The following is a 6,963-nucleotide window of genomic DNA, read 5'->3' on the forward strand; positions in this document are numbered from 1 at the left end:
ACACACACACACACACACACACACACACACACACACACACACACACACACACATACATCAACGGTAGAACAGAAAGAACACAAGAAACGGAAACCATCAAAACACAACATGCGGAAAAATAGACGATAGCACGACAAACGGAAAACAGGACAAAAACAAGATACACGGATCATTCGCAGCCAATTATCTTTTCAGTCGGAGTTTGGAATGTCTTTGTAGTTTGGCCCCCTTATCTTCGATATTACTCGGAAAAGCAAACAAATGTATATAAGAACGAAAACAGGAACAGAAACAAAAACGAGAAAGCTAGAATTATACACGTACGACAGAACGCCTTTCGGTTATGCATGTATGTATGTATTTAGAGAAAGAGTTACGCGAGAGAGTGAGAGAGAGAGAGAAAGAGAGAGACAGAGACAGAGAGAGACAGAGAGAGAGAGAGAGAGAGAAAGAAATAGAGAGAGAAAGAGAGAGGGAGAGAGAAAGTGAAAAAGAGAGAGAAAGAGAGGTAAAATCAGCTTAAGACATTTGACTACGGGAAGATTAAATCTGCTTCTACGTACACGAAAATAAATATTTATATTTTGTAAATTGGCAATTCTTGGACGGAATATTTCGTTTCTGGCAAAACGATGACGATTTCGTGCAGGAGCGATAAATATATAGAATATGAATATTTATTTTCATGTGAGCACATTGAGGTTTAATTTTCACCCATGTCAAACGCTTTAAGCTGTTTTTCCATTTCTGTGAATAATATTCAGAGACGAAATTTCTCTTTTCATTTGAGTTTGCAGCTAAAATTACAACGTAGAGATAATAACGCATTGCATTACGAAATATTTGTCTTTACTACTACTACTACTACTACTACTACTACTACTACTACTACTACATTGTTTGTTTTTATGTTACGTTATATATGAAAACAATTTCCTCAGTCCTTTTTAGTAGCGTACATGTTTATTAACTTTTACTAGGGAAAGTTTTACCTCGACAGAACTATTTCAAACCTAACCGACTTATTGATTGACCGAACTGTACAAACAATCAATTATTTAATTGGTTAAATAGCTATCTAATTGACTAATGATAATAGAAGTAAAATTGGACCAGTGCATGTGTTTGTTATTGGCATAATAAGCCTCCTTATATACAACAAAAATGTTTCAACATACGAGTTTAAATCAAGAATCTTGAGAACCAAGTACAAAAAACGATATATATATATATATATATATATGTATATGTATGTATGTGTGTGTATAAAATTCTACACCAGCCTTTTTTCTTTTGTCTGTTGTGTTCGGTCAGTGCAGTACATGTCACATAACTGCATGTGAACACTTAGAAACTTCTCTGAGATAGGGAATTTTACATATGTTTCTTAACTACGAAGGATCCACGTAACTATCTTGCGTTAATATATTTATTTCTTTATTGCCCACAGGGGGGACAAACAAGGACAAAGGGATTAAGTCGATTATATCGATCCCATTGCGTAATTTGTACTTATTTAAATGACCCCGAAAGGATGAAAGGCAAAGTCCACCTCGGCGGAATTTGAACTCAGAACGTAACGGCAGACGAAATACCGCTAAGCATTTCGCCCGGCGTTGCTAACGATTCTGCCAGCTCGCCGTCTTCTTGCGTTAATATACTGAGGTGGCTTTGGGTGCTGAAATAGATAGCTTAGTGCTTGATGAGTACCGATAAGCTGTTACACTGAATCAGATGTAAAATAATTGTTGTTGTGGCACGTCTGCTCTGATCTGCTGTTGTAATCATCGCATTACCTTATCCCATGCTGGAGCATGCTGCCCGTATCGTGTCCTTCTCTAGTAGGCCCGACGCTGTCCTAGTTCAGTGTTGATTGTACACTTCGATAGAAGCTAGAATGTGCACGTAGACAGTGAATCTCACTTCACTCGTGCCAACGATTACTTTTCTATATTTACAATATTTTGGGAGTTTTATATAGTACAGACCCAATTTTAGTCCTTGGAGCTTTCTCCATGACAGCGGGTTTGCTTCTTATGTTGTTTTTTTATCCGTTTGAATAATCGATTTCCGCTCCATTCTTATTTTTAGTTTTATTTATTTTTAGCGGCATCGCTTCTGGTGGTTGGGATATGTGGCGACACTAAATGTACTTTATATTTTGTCATTCCTCAGAGTATTTCTGTTGCATTAGTTTAACAAGAAGTAGTGGCTGAAATAATATCTCGTTTTTGCTTTAGGTACATTAGTCCTGCGTTTTAATATTAGTGTTAATACACTGAAGTGGAGAATTATGATAGCATATGAACGAGAAAATTTCTTTTTCCTATTTTCTCTCAATCTGTGCAATTCTCTTCTAGAAACTATAGCGACTCAAGTTTTCTTCATATATCCTTTCCAACAGATCTCTTTTGAAGTTTTCATGCCTAGAGGAGTAGTCGAATTTCTGCGATTTTCCATTTTTGTCTTGCCATTTTCTTATTTTATATGATTTTTATTTATTTTTTATTAATACTATACACTGCTTAGGATCTACCATATAAAAGTTTAGCAATTACGAAAAAATCTAAGGAACTACTTTCCGATATTATTTTTTATTTATGATTGCTGCTTAGAACCTACGACATAAAAGTCCAAAAATAGTTTTAAAGTATCTTAAATATGAGGTAATACAAGAAAACTACTCTATGATTTTTATTTCTGTATATTTTTCTTAATCTTTTTGTCAGAAGGGAAGGCAGTGCACATGATTTGTTACAGGACCTGCGAGACAGACTGGTGGAGGAAGATAACCTCAAACCGAAAACCAGAGGGTTGTAAGCAGTAATTATAATAGGCTTAGCCTTGGCGATGCTAGAAGGTTAGGTTCAACCAGACGACGGGATATTAACCTATCGCAGAGGTTAAGTCTACTAAGATTGCCGCTTATAACCTACTGTTTGAAAGATCAACAGTAGCCTTGGAGTGTTTAACTTTTGTAGGAAATTATTAAATCTTGCACACATACACACACATACACATGCACACGAATACATACGTATTTGTTCTATTTTCGTTTTGGAAATATCGAAACATTTGAAAATTAGTAATCTTTTTTAAAGAAAACATATACAAATGAATCTATGAATAAATAAATAGATAAGTAACATCTCGCTTAATATCGGGTAATATTCAAACAGCTATAAGTTGACCGATTCACGTATAAAATTTGAAGCACGACATCAGAACGAAAATGATCGGGACTGGTGGTATAAAAAGAAAACTACAACATATATCCGTTCGGTGTTTAATCTCCTGCGAAAGTCACACACTTTATCCAGTGTAGTTTCCATCGATGAAAGCATTCCTGGAACTCCTAATTGTGGAGATAGAGAGTAGCTGCCTCGTCGCATTCTCTTGGATTTCCTCGATATCTTCAAATCTTGATTTTTTTTTTTAAGTGTGATTTGATATTTGGGAAAATACTTGGCCGCAATAATCTTCAAGCAGTGTCTCTTTTCACATACACACACACACACACACACACACACACACACACACACACACACACACACACACGCACGCACGCACGCATTTTCATTACCATGGACACCGATGAAACCTCTGTGGGGTGGTGAAACGACCGCACTCTATCCACTTTACTCCCAAGCGCTACTATAAACAACGGATGTGAGCGAGAACTTTATAACTTGACCTCGAGTTCAAGCTAAATCTGTGCTACGCGTACTCTAGGTCCCTTCGTTACCATAGCAAGAACCCTGATAATCCTGGATTGGACCTCGTACATGTCCGCCGTACACCAGACGGACGTAATAAAACACGACATGAAGCTGAACCTGACAACTTTCAACAGTCCAATGAAAATCTTTTATATGTTTAAGCAAGAAGTCAATAAATTCGGTTTGGCTTTGTTGGAAGTGCTGAAAAATTTGAAAATATATAAGTAAATATGAAGCTATGAATACATGAATATATTATTTGGACACGTGTGCACACACCTACACATATTTTTTTATGTATACGTGTGCATATAGATATGTAGATATGTGTCGATGTATCAATAAGTACGTGTGCCTTTGTGCGTGTGAATTTATGTTTTAATACATACATACACACACACATACATATACATATACACACATTCGTACGTGTTTGTGTACATATACACACATGACCATGCATAGATAAATACGGGCATATATACAGAATAGAGACGCCAGAGAATTATCTGTTTGATCGTTAAATACATATCTATGTTGGCCACGAAAAATACATAATGTTGCCCTATAAATTTCTTTTATTCAGTTTTAACGACCTACAAGAGAGATAAACGCAGCAGATCAATTCTCCTGTGGCATCATAAAAATATGAATGCCATTCGAAACAAGATTCACACTTTGCTAGACTCTCGCCAGATCTACATTGATGTACTGCTCGCATTTATGCGAATGAGGGGAGGGAGCTGTTTCTCCTGCTGTTGCAATTACTTATACATCTCTGACAATATCGAGGCCATACAACTGATTAGCAAGATTTTACTCACTAACACAGTCCAAACATTGGCTAACAGATGTGTTATGTTTTTATTCCCCTATGCCCCTATTCTATCGTTACAAGTGTTTTTACCTCTCTATCCAAATTTATGCGACCACCCATGATTACGCCTTGGGTTTCTATCACTATAACTCACTCACTTCCCAGGTTTCTTCAAGGCTGCTCATCTCTGTAACGTCACGTGTGTATTGCAAACGTGGGCTTGAAAAACATCCAAAATGATCAACAACCACATTTATTTCGCCAACTGAGAGAACATGTAAAGATACTGTTTGTGCTGTCTTTTATTCTCTAACAGACATGAAAACATGCTCTTGTTGCTACTGTTCATGCTGCTAGTGTTCTTGTTCTGAACCTGATTAAATAAAACTGCTACTAACGTGTCCGACTAACAATTTACTCACTTGCATACGGACAAACACTTAACTGCACACCAAGTATTAATGCAAAGAAACTGACGAATAACACCTTTGAAATACATAAATATTTACGTCAAAACACAGATACAGACATACATACACACATGTAAATATATATATATATATATATATATATATATATATACAAACACGCGTACACACAGATGCACATGTGAGCTTCTTGAAGACTTACGAAAGTAACTATACAATCAGTAATATGTACACGTAGCATGTGCAATATTTTCTCTGAATACCATTAATTTCTTTGAGGTCTCAAGAGGTCACTTTTGTTGTTTTCATATTAATTTCATTTACAAAAATATGTCTTATTCGTTTAGAATTGGTTAGTTTGAGTATTGTTTTCTCACACTTCCATTTTATACATCCGTACGTTGACTGACAGACACATTTCTATGCTCTCACACACATATACACACACATACACGCATATACATATACATGTATATGCATAAACATATACGTATATATATATATATATATAGGAACTTATATATGTATATGTGTGTGTGTCTGTGTATGTACACACACACACATAATTTTCATCATGTTGACCCACTAATGCATGGATAGTTTTCTCTTTTTTCTTTTCATTCTCTCTGTTTACTGAGAGTTCCAACATTAGTTTAGTTAATACCAGCCCGTCCAATAATAATAATAATAATAATAATAATAATAATAATAATAATAATAATAATAATAATAATAATAAGAATAAGAATAATGATAGTGATAATAATAAAATAATAATAATAATAATAATAATAATAATAATAACATAGTTTTGGTCTCTGAGGAGAACCCCAACAGAATTAAATTTATATCTAATAATTCTAAGATTAAGAATTCTATATACCAATGTAAAATTACTTCCGGCACCGATGTCTATTTCTATATTGGCGCTTCCTCTTCCCAGTTATCTAAGAGAATTTCCAATCATTATTCCTCGTTTAGGGATAGTAGTAAACGCAATTGCACAGGGCTTAGTAAATTGGTTTGGTATCTTAAAGGCAACACTAAGGATTTTAATTTAGATTGGCTCATCCTGTCCATCTCTTTCCCTTATACACAAGGGCAAAGGAATCCGTAACATTTGCAACTCTGAACTCTTCCATATTCTCTTCTCTAAGAATCACCTTGTTAACACTCTTATAGAGCGATCTTACAAATGTAACCTTTAGCTCATATAAGTGATTTATACCAGTCTGTATAGTTTGAACATTTAGTTCACTTTGCACTTTACTTCAATAGAGAAATCTACTTCCAAGCCTTTGAACATTTTTTCAAACGACATATTCCTCTATATTTCTCCTTTATTTGTTCTCTATTTATCATTTCTTTACCTCTTTTCTTCCTATGGTCTACCTTTAACGTCAGATCTACTAACGGTTATTTAAAAATACTTAATAATAATACTTAATAACGTTCTGTTTATCATTTATGCAATCATCAAAATTGTTATGATGTCTTGTTATTGAGATGGGTTCTCTTTCTTTCCTGATGAGAAGATTACATTATTTTGCACCGTTTATTCCTTTGAAATAAAACCAATGTTCTCTTCGAAACTTATGTCGAAAGTAAAAGAATTTGAATAACATTTGCGTTTATCTCCATTTATTTACTTATATATAGTATATATATATAAATAATACATTCTTAAATCTCTCACGGAGACCTATAAAGTAGCAGAACGGTAAAGTGATAGTATGTTGTCAACTTAATGTGACAGTCCCTTGAAAAGGAAGAATGCTACTGCTCTTTAGCCTCAGGAAACACCGTTTCCTGTTGGCCTTGACGCATTTCCTTTGTCCCCATGTTTACAAACGTGAGATAGGCACCTTCATCCAACAAAGCCAGCATCTAGAGACTAGATGCTCATCATTGCTCATCATTAGTCTGGAGTTTCATAGCTTGCTAGCTGTCGATATACAAATACAAATACATACATACACACATACATACATACATATAT

This window comes from Octopus bimaculoides, chromosome 1 (genome assembly GCF_001194135.2).
Source record: "Octopus bimaculoides isolate UCB-OBI-ISO-001 chromosome 1, ASM119413v2, whole genome shotgun sequence".
Classification (NCBI taxonomy): domain Eukaryota; kingdom Metazoa; phylum Mollusca; class Cephalopoda; order Octopoda; family Octopodidae; genus Octopus; species Octopus bimaculoides.